The 20,161-nt window shown below is 32.6% G+C and overlaps 1 protein-coding gene across 3 annotated transcripts in view; it reads left to right on the top strand.

Moving 5' to 3' along the window:
- LOC106105459 (cAMP-specific 3',5'-cyclic phosphodiesterase) overlaps positions 1–20,161 on the top strand; it is a 242,934-nt gene that overhangs the window by 35,858 nt on the left and 186,915 nt on the right. The gene's annotated exons all lie outside the window — the stretch shown is intronic.

Here is a 20,161-nt window from a genome sequence, read left to right as displayed (position 1 = left end):
TGCCACACAGGCTGATGCCACACAGGCTGATGCCACACAGGCTGATGCCACACAGGCTGATACCACATAGGCTGATGCCACACAGGCTGATACCACACAGGTTAATGCCACACAGGCCAATCACTAAGAAATTTAAAACTAAAACTAACCCGCGCCGTTAGCGGTGCATCCTGACTCAACTAATTGTATTGGTACATCTAGTGCAAGATTCAACTCCAAAGGAACGTAGCACTCAGGCATAGATTTTAAGTCATGAGCATATTTGTATGTCCGATTGGAATCCAATGCTTAGAGTAGATACCTGTCACCATCAAGCAACTCACAACCCTGTATGGTCCCTTAAATTTGGGTTCTAACTTTGTCTTATTTCGTTCTTGATTTTCTAATAAAACATAGTCACCTACATTAAAGATTTTTACTTTTGCTGATCCGCTATTACACGTATTGGGGCTCCAAATAATGATACTCCTGCTTTTAAAGCTCTTATGGCATTGGTAGAGTCAATATTAACAGTATGATGTAAGAGTACATACTTTGTGAAAGCATCAACTGACACAAAGATGTATTCTTTTGCATCTCGCTTGCCGCTTAATTTGCCTGTCGCGTCCATGTGTATAGTATGTCATGGTACCGTGACTTTAGGGATTAGGTGAAGTTCAGCTTGAATTTTTCCTGAATGACATTTGGCCATTTTGCACGTGATGCAATTGTCTACGAATTTACGAACGTACTTATTCATATTAGGAAACAATAATGACTATAGGCTTTATCCAAGGTCTTGTCCCAGCACAGATGCATTATGCTCTCATGAATATGATTCATCACAGCCCACTGGAATGCCCTCGGCACCACCGGTAACCAGGTACACTTCGTTTATTACGCTCAATCTTACGGTGTTTTATACCAAATCTGATTTCATAAATTTTGCTAATTTCGCCACTATCATCCGATTCCAGTTTATTCTTTATTTTCATTAACTCAATGTCTTTACTTTGTTCAGCTGTTAGCCAATTGTCTGAGATTTCCGATAGGTTTACTCTTTTCTGTTCAACTTTAGTAGTCGATTTATTGGTATGCGAAAGCGGGTTACGCAACAGAAAGTCTACGTGTGTCATATTTTCACCCTTACGATATTCAATATCAAATTCAAAACTTTGAAGGTAACACCACCATCTGTGTACTCGCGGAGTCAAGTCTACCTTAGATTTTGATGCTTTAACAGCATTACAATCGGTTACTACCAAAAATTTTCGTCCGTGCAAATAATGGCGAAAGTGCTTAATAGCGTTTACGACCGCAAGAGTCTCCAACTCATATGAGTGATATTTAGACTCAGCGCCAGAGGTTCGGCGAGAATAGTATTCATTAACACGGGATTTCCTGTCCTTCTTTTGTATTAGAATAGCACCACTGTATGCACCTCCGTTGGTAGATCTGGATCAAATATTGCCAGGACAGGTGTGTTAGTCAGTATGTTAACAATATCTGACCTTACGGCTTCTAGGTCAGGATTCCAACTAATTTTTCCCTAACCAGATGTCAGACGATAAATGGGAGCTGTCTTTTGAGAAAAACCTGGCACAAATTGTCTAAAGTACGAGGCTAGTCCGATAAATTGCCGCAACTGTGTAACCGTTTGAGGCGGTAGAAGTTCCGTCAAAGCCTTTACTTTGCGAGGATTGGGCCTTATTTCACCAGATGAAACGTGATAACCTAGAAACTCTATTTGTGTCTTTAGAAATGAGTATTTTTTGAGATTTAGAGAATACCCGGCATCTGACAACGCTCTTAAAACTTGATGTAGCCGATCTAGTCCTTCTTCCTGTGTACGCGAAGTTATAATTATGTCATCAATATAACATATAGCAAATGTATCTTTATGAGGTCCAAGAGCTTTATTTATGGCACGTTGATACACCGATGGGGCGTTACGTAAGCCGAATGGCATTTTCAAGTATTCGAACTGTCCATCGGGCGTAATAAACGCTGTTCGTTCTATGGATTGCTCTTGAATAGGTATCTGATGATACCCACTAGCCATATCCAAAGATGTGAAATATTTTGCTCCCACCAAACGCTGTATTTGGTCCGAGATGAGAGGCAATGGATAGCGATCGGTTTTTGTAGAGAGCTGACCCATTGCTGGCTTGATCGTGCAGATGTCCACTCGACGCTCAACGCGGCTATCGCTTGCAGTTTTTCCCTTCTTCAGACATTGGGAGAAGATATGACCCAGTTCACCGCAATAGAAACAAGTTACTGAAGTATTCTTGTTTGGCCCGGTCTCTTTCTTCAATGAGGTAGTTGCAGTAGTCGTTGATGGCTGAGAACGTGTCTTGGAGGTAATTTCAATGCAATCTCTAGACGAGCATTCGCTGGCAATATGACCTATTTTTCCACAGTTATAACAGCGTTTGGGTGTATCAAATCTTAATCTTTTTACTTCATTATTGTTAATTCTATCGTGTGAAGGAAATCCTCTCTTTCTGAATGTGTATGCCATCATCTCTTGCTGCATTTTATTACGATCTTTGATTTCAGTAGTAAAAGCTAGTCTCTGTAATCGTGGTTCAATTTTGGGTGCGTGCGCGATTGTTACAGCTATAGCTATCTGTTCGGTTGTTAAATTTTGCCAGTTACGCATGAGAGAGCTTAAAAATCGACTTGTATATGAAGACAAGCATTCCCCGTCCTTTGGTATTTCATTCAACATTTTCCATAAACTAGCAGCTTCTGAGATAGCCACGTACCTGCAGAGCCTTTCATTGATTTACTCAGTGCGATTATTAAGTTGCCGCCTGATATTTCTTTCTCTCGAACACACAAATCAACAGTATTACACCAAGCGCGAGCATCACTATCTTTAGAATCAGGATTGAACTCGGGAAAACTCAATTGAACATCACTTGGATTCGAGTATTTTATAGCTTGGATTAATTCCATCATTTGACGTTGTTGAATTTCAAACAATACTTTCCAGTGTTCATTTTGACTACTAGTAGCGACCCTATGTATATTCTGACCAGCGACATGTGTCTCCTCTGATCCCGCTTCTGATGTCGGAGTAACGAGCGGCGGAGGTGTGAGCTCCGAAGGCGGATTGTTTACTTGATTGGTATCGTTTTGCATTATGGGCGTGTGTTTGGGAGATTCTTGAAATTATAACCGCAAAACAACCAGTGACACTGTTTTATTACAAATTAGTTCACATCACAATATAATCAGATCACTAAAACTTATGAAAAACACGAGCCAATGGATTTGTAAGCGCACACAGCTAGATCATCCCTTGACAACCCCATTGTCAAATAGATCGTTGCTCTGACGCGTACGAACCCATTCGGGGTTGCCCGCTCATGAATTAAAATTAACCATTCTTCATTTAACTAATTATACATATTGGCAACACTTTAAAAATGACTATTCAATTGAAATATTAATCGATTTAAGTAACAATAATTGCGCGCCGTTATATATATATATTATTTTGTACCGTTATAAGTTATTTTCTGTATAGAATTAATGAAGCTAATAAAAAAAGTATTTTTATGCAAATTAAGACATAAATTTGATTTTGTTTCGAGGTTTAGCAGTAAACTAAAGAAGAGTGTGTGATTTTTATTTAAGATTTACGCAGCATTTATTTTTACACAAATCGATTTAGCGATCAAACTGATAATTCGTAACAAAAAAACAATGTCTTCAAAGATTACTACAAAGAAGAGGTTAATTTTCCTTTATCTAAACTCTGACAACGAAGCTGAACGCTGCGAGATTAAAATCTCAAAGCTTTCCGTCGAGTCAGGAGCACACGTTTGATGCGAAAAATAATAATGAAGCAACAAATGTTGCTGTTTGTTATTTTTTTTAATTAATTTGTCAACGCCTTCGTATATTTACGTCAAAGTTGTTACTTTAATATTATAAATGCGAATCTGTAGATCGATGGATGTAAGTTTTTACGTAAAAAAAACTTAACTAGATGACATTTACAGAGATAGAATCCAGCTTGGAATACCACCTTAGGTACTCTATATATATTTTTTTTTTCACGCGAACTAAGTTGCGGGCTCACTAACAATTAATATAAAACAATAACTATGTCTCCTTTGGACGTTGTTTAATTATATTCAGTATAGTAAAATGTGAAAATGTTGGAAGATACTGTTAGATATAAGGTCGCAGTTTGGGTCGGGTTAAATTTATTAGAGGCCCGATGAAGGTTGACACGTACGAGTTATAATAGTTCTCCTACTTAGCTAAGAACTACTGAACTTTTAATTAAAAAGTTCAGTAGTTCTGTTAGTTTATCATTGAAATAATTTTACTACATTTATATGAACAGGAATGTTCTGAAAACTATTACGAAAATATTACAAAAAATTGAATATTTCAAAAATAAATCACAAGTTTGTTTTCTTTAAATCTGTAACGATTTTAATAATAATCAGTAGGTAACTTTGTTTTATACTCATGACTTTGGACAACATTTTTTAAAACATATGTTATTAAAATTAAATGCCCTGTTTCAAGTAACAATAATTCCCGTATTGAATTGTGTCACGCGATCGATTCTCTATTATTTATGCCTTCGTACGAACATTTGCTAAATAAGGCATTTAATTGACAATAATAGCTTTTTATCTAAATAATTGATAGCTATTGGAGTCGATCAATAACAAAAATTAAATAACAAAGTAGAGAAATCTAGCTGATTTCGTAAAAGACTGATCGACCTTTTTTTATTTAATGGATGAAAAATATATTTATTTAACTTCTAAAGTAAATAACATTATTGTTGTATGTGTTACATCTATACTATTATAATAAAGCGTGAACACACACTTCTTTGTTGCCTAAAATGTCAGCAATTACAACATATTTTTGAATAATTCTTTTTTTTAATAAAATGCCCTACACTTACGTCACGCTTTAGGCTATATATTTTCACGCCGTTAAACTTAGAGGGTAAATATTTAGGATAAAAACCCTATTGTGGGAAGAGACCATAACTTGCTGCCAACATCAAGGAAACAAGGTTGCCATGGTTTGTCATCGTCATGTCATTTTGACATTTGCAATTGATAATTTGACACATGTAAACAATAAAATAATTTTATGCGGATGAAGTCGCACGGGAACAGCTAGTGGTATATAACATTGATACAATCCATGTAAATGACAAGAATAATTTCGCATTTCATTCAGTTAAAAAGTACTCAATATACAAATTTGAATAAAACGCATGTTAAATTCTTTCATCAGCTAAGTAAAAGCTTATGTTTAACAAACAATTATAGACTTTATATTTCAGTCAGGGAAATACTGGGTTAAGCATACGTGCTTTAACTACTTATCTGAAAGCTAAAATGCGGTTAAGTGTTAAAAAAATAAAAGTAAATATTTGATGTGCCTAACTTAAATTTAATAAACACCGTGGCAATATTTAGTCTAAAAAGCAATTTTATCTTAACACTTATATTTAGTTTATAACTTTGTACAGCTTTTAAGTTGTTTTATTGGTTGAAATTTTATTACGGTGAACACGCACAGTAATTCTCTTTTAGTTCTTTGCCAGATTCGAAGCGGCAACACATTAAACTTGTATGAGGGATCTAGGCCAAGTTTGCTTTGAAAGCCTTTATGTTGGAAATTATGAAGAGCGCGCATTTCATAACTTTGACCTTGACAAATGAAATAAAATTTTCAATGTAGGAGCTTTGTTAATTGTTGCAATTGATTCAAAAATTATTGTTGTATTTTAATCAGATTACATTAGAGCTGATATGATCCTCATTATAAATTTTAATTATTGTGATTTTCTTTGATAGATAACTTCACATTAATTTATATAACATAAGGTGGCAAACGAGCAAGCAACCACCTGAAACCTTAAAATGGCGAAGCGACCGCTGCCCATAGACGTCCGCAATTGCAGATGCGTTGCCTACCCTTACTTGATGGAGGAGGAGACGCACATAAAAAGGTCATTTCCCCTACTTTGCATCCCCTACACAGTCAAATCTACTTTTTCTTCCCATCCTTTCCTCTAAGAAAAAGGTGGAAAGGGAAAGGGACTAAAATTACCCTAATACGACGGAGGAGGAGACGCACATAAAGAAGATATTTCCCCTTCCTACGCATCTCTTCCACCGTCAAATCCACTTCCTCTTCCCAACCTCTCCTTATAAGAAAAGGGTGGTAAAGAGAAAGGGACTTAAATTAAGCCTCCGGAACCACACTCATCAGACGAAACACGGAATTGCTCCCATTTCACGCCTGTCTTCTGTGTGGTCGTGGTATTACACCGGGCGTGCCGGCCCATTCGTGCTAAGATGTTAAAGCGGGCACTACCACTGTTAAAACAACATTAAGCTTCGTCGTACTAAAAAAATTAAAGTAATCTATATTTTTAGGGTGCCATTTAAATACAAAGACTTCCGTTAAATGCAAGTTTTATATAATCAATTTCAATAATTTCAATTTAATCTAACTTATCAAAACAATCCGAATATGTTTATAGTTAATATGAAATTCATGTAGAATTTTATCAATTTCCAATAACGAAAATACATTAGAACTTTTCGTATTCGGATGGGAATGGTAATTTGTGTGCGCGAAGGGCGAGCCTTCAGCTTTCGTTTTTGTTGGAGCTTAAAATGTAGTTACACGGTGTTGTAAACATGTCTCGTTTTGTTTACACTAGAGCAGCTTTGTAACAATTTGTTTACGCCACTTTATCATCCATTTAAATTCAGTACGCCACTGAACATCTATTTGTAACGCATTTCTCATTTATTTTAAATTTACATAAAAATATTGAGATTTACATCGGCGCAGTGTTAGTCGTACAATTTACAAGTACAAAAATTAAAGAAATATTAAATTAAAAAGTGTTTCTATAAACATCTAAAACTTACGTAAAATGTCGGGCCTATCTCAAGAATTTTTTTATGATTTTATAATATCCATATGTAAAATTAAATTAAAAATAAAACATCGCAATAGTGAACTCTTACTTGAGCAATACTTGATACAATACTAAACATTTATAAATCCTTTTTATTTTCAAAAGATCGAAACTAAATCTATACGGATTTACTGGGGGATGTTCTAGTTTCAAGTTTCTATCAATTCGGTCTGACGGTGGAGGCGCTGATAATCTGGCTCAGAGAGATATACAGTCCTTCGATGTACCTTCTAAACTGACATCACAGTCGTCTATGAAACAATTCTCCAATTATACTATGTAAAATAATTTGCTATGTTGATGTCGAACATATTAACTACATATCAACAACCATCATTATAATGTCAAATAAGCTGACGGAAGGTTTCGCTTTGCTCAAATATTTCGAATAAAAATACCTTTGTATTTTGCGTAATTAAAAGAGTGAAAGAGATTATTAAAAGAAAACTTTTTTAAATCAATGAAAAATTATAAGATAAGAGAAAATTAAAACAACATTGAATGCAAACGTTAAAATAAAAAGAATAGGTTCCATTAACCGGTGTTGGCCGCGGAAAATTGTCTCGACACAGACACAATGCAATTACTGTCCTTGCCGCCGCAGCGCGGGACGTTTTCTTTCACAAAGTGAATAACGACGTAGGTGGCTACTATAATATTTACTGTGAGAAAGCACACATTAACTTTCATATTTGAAACACAACTACTTACCTTATAAATACTAGTAACTTTTAGACTGTTTTTCGTCTATTTACCAAAAAATTTCTGTTTTCTCGTATGCCAAGTATACAAAAACTATTAAGAAATATCTGATTTTGAATCTTATGAAACTATTTATTTGTTAGCTGTCGTTATTTATTAAATACTCGCGTGTGCTATCTGTAGATACCTTACGTAGCGGAATACCCTCAGGATTACCGCCGTCACTTGGCTAGAATAAACGATCAGAATCAATCTCGTGGAAGCTACACATTAATCTTGATTAATCTAAAGTATTGCTCCTGCATAGATTGTCTATCACTTCAATGTTAATCATTCGAATCATGTTGTTGCCTATCGATTTGCTTTTGGAAAGTAAACATTTTATTTCATCTGATTTTTTACCTGATTATTTTAGCCTTTCAGGTTTTAACGTGGCATAGCTACCATTCCACTCATATACATTATTTTTAGAAATATGTACATCCTACAATAAGAACATCGCGGAGGGTTTTGTTACTTCAGACTAAAATCATATATATAATGTTTAACATACGTTAATGAATGTTGTTTCACTTTTTTATTTGAAGTTTCATGTAAATAGTCCGCACGATAATTTCACAGGTCAGCGAATTCAAGTAAATATTTATAGGATTTCTCTTTTTAGCACATCAAAGCCGAAACAGATAAAGTAATACGCACATAAATTGACCCTTATTCATTTATTATTGCTCTCTGAGCGAGTACAGCTTTTGTTTTATTCATTCTTATTTTATTTATTAGTAAATAGGTCTATAGTTAGTTATTTTCTTTTCTTTTCATTATTATTTTTTATAACATATTCATAGTACGAAATGTGGGTGTCATTCTATACACGTGTGAGTAATTTTCTTTTTTTTTTAATCTTAAATATCAAAAGATTACTTTATTCAAAATCCAGGTTTAAATAAATATGACTAATATTAAAATGTTGTATAAATTGTTTCTTAAGTTATGGAGGCGTAGCTTTGACGTCGTTCATAGTTATAACGTAGAAATTTAAATGAAATATTTTCATGAAATCTTCATCTCATTTTTACAAATCTAGTATTAGAATATGAGATAAAAGTCAATTCAATTTGTTATTGAGCGTAACGAACCCGAAGAGCTCCAGGCTTACGTTGTTTTCTGGCATTTATTAACTATACTATTTACTTCTATTACTTTACTGAATAAAACAAAAATATTTTTATACACTACGACCTATAACATCATACACTCTAAACTGGGAACGATTACAATTGTATAAAACATTTTAAAGCTTCATATCAAAATTCTTATTCCTTTTTTAACTTATTATAATGTATTTTATTTTTAATAATTAGCACCTAAAAAGATTACCATCATCATTACGATTCGCCAAAATATAAAGAGGCTTCAGTAAGAAAAGTCGATCCCTTCGCAGACTGTTAACCTTGACCTACAACTTGATCAACCTTTCACATTTTGTGAATATTTTTCGCAACTTTTTATGCTGGTATTTTATTTTAATTTCATATTTAAGGTATTAAATAAATATATTAAAAACCTTACTCAGTTCTTACAATAAAAAAACTGTATATATTTTATATAAAAAAAAAAATAAAGTCGTTTATATCTCACCTTTAAATATTCAGGAATTTGTTATAAATGCAAATTCCAAGTACCTATTTAAAAAGCTCTTGAAGTCAATAAAAATTAACTGTGAGTAGTTACTTTGTAAATTGTTTCGCTCGAGGACTTTTAAAGTAGCCTGATCGATATCTACACCATGCATAATAAAAGTGTTCGATCCATTCGCCAGCGGCAGCGCTGCCTAGTCTCACCACTATGAATTTTAAATGACTCTACAATTGAATTTTGCTAATCAAGTTTTCTTTTAAAATAAATATGTTTTAAGTATACACGTCATATGGTTAACAACTTTTCACTTTAATAATCGCTTTTGATTAAGTCTTTTAGATGGATTTTGCCAGTTGTGTCTTCTGGATTTTGCCAGTTATGTCTTCTGGATTTTGCCAGTTATGTCTTCTGGATTTTGCCAGTTGTGTCTTCTGTCTTAAAAGCGTTGTTCTAAATTCCTTGATTAATACCAGTCTGAGTTGAGAAAAGAAAATAATTAAATGAAGTTTCTTAGCCATCAATCGTACCAGTCCAAGTTTTCTTCTCGTCCGTTTGTACCTATCTTAAAAACAATAAAGTATACAATATAAAGTTCAGATTTGTTGCGCCAGTTTGAGAATTTTAGAAACTTATCGCCTTAAGAGTATAAATTACTTCCACTGAAAACATTGTTCTAGAAGGATTACTCTTTTGTTAATGTTACATTTTTTTGTTTTTGGAAACAATTTTAAGTTATTTTTGTAAGATTTTTTATATACCTACATCACATACCTGTATGTTGTCAAATAGAATTATTTCAAGGGAAATTTCCTTATTGACAAAGGTTTTATGGACTTTTCTTTTATGACTAGAAGGGCAATTAGTTAGTACTAAAGGTTGGTTGAAGAAATTAGGATCTTCAAAATTTTTCATACTTTCCGTATAGCGGGAAGCTTAGTTAGATTGCTCTATAATTATTTAACGAATTATACATAGTTTTTTGCGTCCCTTTAGCTTAAGAACTTAAACATTTTAATTACAGCGTAGTTTTAGTATTTAATACGAAAAGTAATGTGACATCGTGTACATTAAAAACATGTGTGAAAGTTTATGTAATACGCATTGGGGTTACACTGAAAATTTAACCTTTTTAAAATAATTATCTATTGTCGTGGGCGGAGCGAGAGAATAGGAATTTTAATATCGCTCTCATAAAACATAATTTTAGAGCCAACAGGCTACGGTCAAATATTTTAATAGCAGTAAAATGTGTCTTTTAATATTAGCATAATATTTTAAGACAAAATGACACTCCCACTTATAAGCATTTAGGATAAACTTAAAGGTTTAACCTTTCAAGTTCAAATGACCCTTATATTAAATAAAGAAATTATGTAACACAATTACCAAAGTCAAAATCTTACAGCAGACTGCAACATTAGATCGGAAATATTTCAAGATGCAATAACGTATATTTGAATGTTTAGTTTTCAGTTCTGAAACTTACAGGGGTGTATACCACTATTATTTCTTAGTATGTACGTACACACATGTTTCTTAATAACATTTCGTTAAACTAACATTGGTTACTGTAAATGTTGAGCTATTTAAATGCGCATTTAGCAATATCCAGATCAAGGACTCATGGGATTTCCAAAAAAAAAAGATTATTCATTAAATGAAATAAAAATCTGTCATGGAACTAGATATTTATTACGTTACGCTCAATTTGACACGTAGCGTTTTTAAATTGAAAAGTTCGCAGTTGCCGAGCACGTTATTGTTATAATGGACGACGTTGTCCCAGCGACAGGCGCGCGGCCGCCTGCCTATTGATTGAATAATAACGACCTGTAAATACATTACATTTGTATGTCATTTTATACGTTTTAGTTAAAATTTAGTTGAAGCTTTATTTTAACCACCATTTTTATTATCGCTGTGTAGAACTTATCTCTTTTCTCTATCGAAGCGAACACTCTGTGTTTTGTCACAAATGCTGAAGAGTCAATTTTAAAACCTGAAAAATTAAGAACAATCCATACTTACAGTTCGCTAAATATGTTAATGTTTTTCTCTACAGTTATATATCATCGAGATTTAATGTTATCTCAAAGTAACCAGTTCGTTTAATGGGCAAATTCATGTTAGTTATAAACTATATTAAAAAAGAAAAGAACCTGGAGTTCAGTGGCGAATGCACATTATTCAATCCAGCTGGTCTGCTGCCGTTACACAATCAATTCATTCGTGTTTGTTATAGGAAGCACTTCCATTAACTGATGAAAGTATTCTTCCATGCATTTTTATTTACATTTATCGAACCGAATAATTCAACTGGATATCGCGCTGTGAAAATAAACCAATATCGATATTTGAAACTGTTTGATTCAAGGTTTTTATTTGATTTTGCATTTTTTATTTGGATATAGGCAGATGAAAATATATAGTATATAGTAACTATAAGTATAGCAATAGACAAACTCAGTACACTTTTGCGTAATGTTTGATGGCTGGACTAAATTAAATACATAATGTATATATTTAATTAACTTAATGGTATTACTAGCTTTTGTCCGTCATTTCGCCTGTGTGCAATTTTAAAAAAGAAAACAAAATTAATTAGCCTATGTGTTCTTCCAGACTATGCTCTATACCTATGGCAATTTTCGTCGATCGGCACAGCAGTTTTGGATACAAACTCTAATAAACACCCATCTAAACATTCGCATTAATAAAATAAAGAAAGATTTTTAGTTTTTAAATGATTTTTAAGTGGTAGAGCCCTCTTTAATATCTTCGCGCGAATGGGCCGTCTCGCCCGGTGTAATATCACGACCACACAGAAAACAGGCGTGAAGTGGAAGCAATTCCGCGCTTTGTCTGATGAGTGAGGTGCCGGAGGCCTAATTTTAGTCCCTTTCCCTTTCCACCCTTTCCTTAAGAGGAAACGATGGGAAGGAAAAGTGGATAAAAGAAGATAGTAAGATCAATTCTTTCAGTATATTACATAGCAACAATAAACTATATATAACAATATACGACTAGTTAACTATATTGTTTATATTAAAGTGAGTAGTTACACTAAGTTTATAAAACATCTACATTTCAGTATAAATACGTAAAACAATTTGGAAGTAAAAGGAAAACAAAGTTGGTAATTTAATTTCACCTAAACCAACACGTTAGAGGGCGCATCGTGTGTTCCTTACACTAAATTTGCCACGGGCGTACGTCTTTCGTGGACGTAAAACCTAATTGAGGAAACTTTTATAAGGGCCTTTTCCATTAATTACGTAGGTAACGAAAGAGTTTATGAAAAGACTGGGAAATAAAATCAAATCACGTCAAAATCTAAAATGTTAGATTAAATTACGTAATGACGTATTCAATTCATATCTCCCGAGCTTGTAAATAAATGTATGACGTTTTCCTGATTTGATCCGAAGAGAGTAACGAAGGGATTTTGTTCTTAGGGAATAATCCGGTCTTGCAACGGTCTTTTATTACAATATGTGAGATTGCCTTTGTTACTTGAAGGGTTTTGTCTCAAAAAAGTTCTAAATTCTTGTAATAAATTTAATCCTTAGTAATACTTATTTTACAATCATTGTATGTACCAAATAATGAACAAATATACTACTAATCTCTTATGTTGGAGAACTTCTGCTATAATCTCAGTTTAACAGATACACCGCAAATCCTTTGATGTAATTTGGAAACTGACAGGAGCTCTTGTCTCGTAGATTGACCGCAAGATCTAAAACAGATAGGATTTGTCACAGCTGCTTTGTTAGTATGAGGAGCAATCTTATTAGTTCATACTAATTTTATGAATGTGTAAGTTTAGACGGATGTTTATTGCCTTAACGGCTGAATGGATTTAGATGAAATTTATCGTAGACGTAGGGACGTAGTCTGAAAGAACACATAGGTTAATCAGTTTTTATTAATTCCATGCGAACGGAGTCGAGCACGAAAGCTAGTTTGTTTCATAAATATGTGTATACTTAGTTTCAAAACAGGAAAAATACAAACAGTTAGACACCAAGAAATAAAAGAGTTCTCACGTTAACTTGATAATTGTTTAAGTAAAAATTAACGTAAACGGAAGAAAAATAAAAGAAATTCTCTCCTAAGGAAAAGTTTAAAATTAAAAAGGAAGGATTCCATTAACCACCGTTAGCCACGGAGTTGTCCCGACTTAGACACAATGCAATTATTGTCGTCGTATACTTCTTTGTCTTTATACAAACTTAATTAAAAACAAAGAAATTTTAGTACACTTATGTATAAATTAAACAAAATTATTTTTAGAACACAATTTGAAATAACCTTCTAAACATTGAACTAAACAAGAATTTAGTTTCTAATTTACTATACAAATTGTTTCGATTGCATGACAAAATAACTGCAAGAAAATATTTTCAATGTTCGGTGTCTAGACGAACCAACAACGTAATAATTTATGTCTCTAAAGTTAAATTTTTTTGATTGTACGAACAAATTATTTTGGTATGTTATCACATGGATTTAATTTTAAAATATATGTTACGTAAAAAGTACCATAAATATTACGAAACCTCTTAGAATTTAATATAAAACGAGTAGGCGGAATTAATAATGTAAACGGAGCTCATTAATCTTAATTATTTATAGAATCTGTATTGATTTTGTTAACCTCCAGCTGTATTTATTTTATAACTTTAAGCGATTATCCTTTTTGTTGTGTAATTTGGTTTTAAATAATTGCGTCTGAGTCATAGCAGTGGTTTATTCCTTTTTAGTTTTCCTTTCAATAAGATTTGATTTTGAGTGACGTTTTAATTGATCATAGATGATTCGTTTTAGGTTAAATTTGTTTGAGGTTTTGAACTTTTACTTAACTTTGATTATGCGTCCCTTTTGGAATACAAATATATTTACTGCTCAGTGAATCAATATTGCGATGCTTCCACACTGTTATTCTCTGTTACGGGTATTTTAATGTAGCCTTTTATAAATAAGATGAGTAGTGTAATTAGAAAGAGTAAAATAAAATACGTTTAGATACGTAACATTTAAATCGCATTAAAACTTCTATTTGCTGTAGCAGTCTTGGTTCTATTTAAATCAGACGCAATTAACGACTCGAGCCGACGCTAAATCTTATTTGTTAAACACTTTGAAATCAAATGAGAAAATCGGTAGCCAAGTTTGCGTTGAGCAAGGATTTAGAATGTACACATAAACAATATTATTAATTAGTAATTTGAACATTTGTTGGCTTTATTACAGTCTAAATTATATTAAAGATTAATGTGAAATTTCATTTCATTTGTTACAAGTTTAATACAAATATTATACATTTATTTTGTAGCAACGGACATTATATTCAACAATTGATAAACGTACAAATAAACGTACAAATAACATATATTTTATCACACCTAGGTTATGAAGCCAAGGTAAGCAATTTACATAAAATTTTTAAGTGCGGAAAAATATGACTTTGTTCGAAAGTAAAGTAGAAAAGTTAAATAAATAAAGTTTAAAAAACCAATTTCTTTCCGTTCAAATTTAAAGCCTAGTAATGAGCTTTAAAACTGTGCTAAAAAGTTTTTGTAAGTTCTAGGTTGATTTTACTCTCATAATTTTAAGAGAAGACATTTATGAGATGAAATTTTCTTTCTTTTAGGTATTCAAACTTCTTTAAAGGAATAACCTTTTGTAAGGAAATGGAAAACATATCCAAGTGTAGAAATTAAAATCTAACAGCATCCTTATAATAAAGATTTTCTTTGATCGAAATTTTGCGGACGCACATTGGAATTTAAATATCACTGATCAATGTATAAACGCTTCAAAGATAACAGCGATAATTATAACGGATCGGCAAATCATAGGAGGGCATAATTTTAAATCGCGTATTTGCGGTATTTCTTTATTAATTGATTCCAGTTAAAATCCCGTTCGCTCTTTCATGAAAAGGTATGATAATGAATGTATTCTAAAAATATTTTCACAAATGTACAATCCAAATAGTTTAACTTCCATTTAGCGAATTATTTTTAAATATAATTTTTACTTAACTTGTCCCTTCGCGATTTATTTCTACATACGAATACAAAATTCACTTACCGACAAAATTCTGTTCTAAACTTGCAGCATTACTTTAAACTTTGAAATAGTTTGCTGGAAGAGAACTGGGAGCCGATTCATCATTCCACGTTTTATATTTTTCTTTTACAATTGCTAGATTCGATTCTGAAATCAGTAATGTTTAGAGCTACTACAGCTGAATATTTCAAGTATATGTTAGTAGAAAACTTTCAAAATATTTAATCCAATCTTCATTAAATTACACCAAAAATGCGAAAGAAATTATAAAGAAAAATTAAGCGTTTAAAATGATTGATAAAAAAATGTATTTCGCGGAAATCCATTAATGTTTTTACCCTTTAGGTTACTAATTTACCGTAACATTGTGTGTTAATGACAAAAAGTGTACAAAACGAGTCTCCAATACATTAACGGCCGATGTTCGTGTAAAATGACATCAATCTCGATTAAAAGTGCAACCCGCAAATCCCTTTGACGAAGCTTTGCTGATCGACGTGTATCCCATGTCGCTTTTATATTGCAAACACAAAATGTCAATCGTTTGAGCGCTTTACGAGTTTTTTTATTTCGGAAAGTTTGAAATGTTGCAAAAATACAAAAAGATGAAATGAACAGTTACATTTAATGCTACATGTACTACAAAGAAATAGTTTATAAATTTATTCAGGTTACAAAGTATAACCATAGAACTTAGAATCGATTCCAAATGAGCATTTTTACACCGATTACAATAGTACACTTGTTGTAGGCATTGTATTTTTTTTACTATCCATTGAACAAGCGTGTCAACGCACCTTTAACAAAAGCCAACACGAGTTCGAAATAGCGCGCACAATGGAAGAACCAAATAGCGCAGAATACAGCTCCGGACAATTTACTCGTCCCATTATACCCGTAACTAGGATTCCGTGGAGTACTGCATCATCGATATTACATCACAATGAATGTAGAAGCAGCTGTTACTTATTAATTTTATAATAGACGTAATAAAATATGGAGGTTAAGCGTGGCCTTATCAATTAACTTTGCATAACTAAATCGTAGTTTCAGTATTGGGGTGTTATTGTCGAAAGATCTCTCTTATGTATACTTACTTGAATATTTACTTCGACACCGGTGTTGTAGTTTGTAGCCAAAGGATCTTTTCCCACTCAAATGTTAAATCGTCTAAAACTACTACACTTTATTCTCATAGTCATAAATATGAAAATGCAGCGGTCAGGCTAGATGGATGGCTTGCTGGTAGGCTCCTTTCAACTAAAAGTATTAACAAATGTCTAATTGTATATCCATAAAATAATCCTATAATATTTGATCCAGATGCTGTCGTGCAATAAAATACTGTAACAAAGAAACAATATTTTGTATAACAAAGCGTTAGTAATTGTAGCGCGGCACACCCGGCGCCGTTTCCTGCCCACCGGTAAGAACGAACGCGATTTATTTGTTTCACAACCATTTCCCCAATTTATACAACTTTGTGAAACAAAAACATGTATGTTGTTACTATTTAATAGTAAATGCAACGTATGAATAATCAATTCACATATAAACACCTACAAAATATACGTATTTCAACAGATTAATTTGTGTTCTTGAACCATAGCGTCAACAATGCCAACGGATATAACATAGAGGAGAGGTTATGAACAAAGTCATAGAGCACTTGAATTTCATATCGCTTCCTTGAGGAGCGTCGCTCGTAGCGTTAGTGGGCTAGGTTAGTTATCCTTAGAGCTTCAAACGCCATTTTCATCATGATCCCTGCATTGTCGCGAACAATGCGTTCGAACGACGCGACTTAAATCTTCCTTCAATGTGTTTGCGCTTCGGATTGGATCAAAATTCTGGTTCATTATTTACTTCGGTATTGATATAATAGCCTTGAATATTTCAACAACAAACTAATGCTTACAATTCAATGATAACGGAAGATAATGTCAAATGTTAAAGAAAATTACCGAACTATACTTATGATTCGAACATTACTTAAATTTATTTACCTAATTTGTTGGTAATCATTGAATGTCAGAGGTCATATATTACATTTTATTCGTAAGTCTACATAATATGGAATCTCAGCAAAATTAGAACATATTTGTTGCTTAACAAATTTTTAAATCTTATGATTGTTTTAATATTGTAATATTATACCTAACTATTTTTATTTGCTTTTGTTTCAGGTACGTGTTACTAATTTTATACTTCGTGTAACAAACATATGACTTACGGAGGAATACTGTCGACTCCAGGTATTTAACTCCATGTATTTTTAAAAACATGAGCAAATACAGAAACACATATATGTCATTTTGTTACTTATTTGGATGAAAGAGATTATTTAATGTCATTAATAGATACATCGTAATAAAATCAATGTTTTTTTGCTTAAGCTGTATGTTGAAGTTCTAAACAGGAAACGCGCGTTGCAGTTATCTAACAACTCTATGAGATCGCGAGTGCGATACATTATGGTCGACCGATAATGACAATGAAACAAATTGCAAATTACATTTCAGCGTGATGCCAGCCAGACAATAATAACGTTTGCCGGATCTCGAAAATAAACATAGTCATAACATAAAACATAGTCGAGCGTTATTTATTCGTGTCAGGACGCACAGGTGTGACGCTTGCGCCACGCACCATTGCCAAAGTAAACTTTTTGTTACACAAATGTTGCTTTCCAGCGTTGTTAATTATTTCCAGTTATCTACAGCTTTCATAGGATAAAAAGCGATGTTTTATATTTTAGTGTTAAGGAGCTACTTAGCAGAAGAGCTGATTTCATATTGATTTTACCGCTTTATTATTTATCATTTTTGACATTACTCTCAAGACAAACGGAACCTGTATTTTATAAATTTTAATAAGAGTCGTGTTAATTATGAGAAGCATTTAATTATAACGTAAGCACATTTTAATGAAGGACTCTTTTAATAGATTTTAGAAATAAAATAAGCCATCTTAATATGAAGATGATTATCTGTCATTAATATAAATATTAACATATTGGTTTTATTTAAAGATACTAAAACATATATGAGTATTAAGTGTTACTCTGGCAAAGGAACCTTAAAAGAAAAGAGGAAAAAGCATATTAAAGCACGTAGCGCGCGTAAGTTATTTTGCGAATGAATGTTTCACGTGATGACTTATATAAAATCTCTATATTGTATAATAAAACTGGCAGCCGCTCTCAGTGTATTAACCTTGGCGATCGAGATATAAAAAATATTTTTTTATATCGATTACCAATTTTATGCCTCATGTTTATAAATGTTTTTAATCTACGTCTTGCATCATATAATACGTCTACGCCTGGATTTACTTACAATCTACATTATTATAAATGATTAACAAACAACGAAACTATCGGTTTTTAACTTCAAGGATACTTATATTTATCTCCGAAAGGTTTTCATAAATATTTCATCTTTTAAGTGCTTAAGTAAATGACGACGTATCTCTGTCGGGAGGCGTTCTCATTCATCTCAATATGGATGACGCAGCTAGGTTTAATTTAGAAATGCGTAACTTATTAGTCTGATAATTAAGACATTATCTTACCTTAAAATTACGTCACTTCACGAAGAGCGTACAATTTCAAACGAGCTCTTTGTCGATTAATACTTATTTTCATTATTCTCTAATCCTAAATGTTTTTATATTAAAATTTATCCTAAAACATTTTGTTTGCAAATCGTCGGACATAGAGTTATAAATAGTGATAGATTTGTCTTGCAAATTGACGCTACGATAAGTACCACACCTCGGAGCGTTGCCTTTGATACATTGCCCGCTGTAGCCACCTTGACGTGTCTGCAAGTTGTGTTCTATCAGCAACATGTAACCGTGCAATACAAGCCAATAAATAAGATATTAATATCAGACAAAAAGACGTAACGTGCAAAGACTTGAACAATGTTATATGGCTACGGTGCTGCTATCTACCGATATTTATCCGTAGCATCCGGGTTTATTGATAAATTTGCAAATGTCAAATAGAACAGAGAAAATGGTCGACAATCGAATTGACAATGTTCTGCTAAAATATAGCTTCATAAAGTTCTAGTTACTTTAACAATTTGCAACAAATTGATGTGTTTACGAAATTATGAAATTGGCAATGTTTAACCAGTACCGCTATTATTTTATATTCCTTTTTTTATTTTAATAGAAACATCGCGAAGGTTTGTACACTTTCGATTGTTGGTCTGAGAAATCTCTTGAAATAAGACATTTTCCTCTAATTACATTTATTTTCTCATCCTAAATAACTAGCGAGTTTTAAATACTTAATAAAAAATAGTTACAATTACTACTACTGTATTAGGAACTTAGTTTGATAAAAATATGTTACATTTCCGTAAATTAGAATTGTAACACTAAAGTAATATGACTTCCTATTCTCGTGTTCAAACAGAAATTTGAAAGGCCAGATTGACTTTTCAATTAACATCCTCTTAACAATTACCATGCATGTTTGTGTAAACTAAGACGTAGACTATATTTACATGTTCACGGTGTTACGTCAAAATTCACCAATAATAACGGAAGTCTTAGCGCTAATTTTTCCGGGATTCTATGAATATGTAAGTAATCGTTGACTATTTTTTATTTATTTAGATATACATATAGTAGAATAAATAATTTTCTTGACTAGACTGAAATAATCTTATTTTATATTTAAGACATTATTCATTTTAAGTCTGTTTATCATCTGAATATTATTGAGGAGATTCTTGTTAGTGACAACAGAATTTTCTT

This window comes from Papilio polytes, unplaced genomic scaffold (assembly GCF_000836215.1).
Source record: "Papilio polytes unplaced genomic scaffold, Ppol_1.0 DF822845.1, whole genome shotgun sequence".
NCBI lineage: Eukaryota > Metazoa > Arthropoda > Insecta > Lepidoptera > Papilionidae > Papilio > Papilio polytes.
Note: the sequence above shows the minus strand (reverse complement) of the source record. Positions and strands in the feature narration are given on the sequence as shown.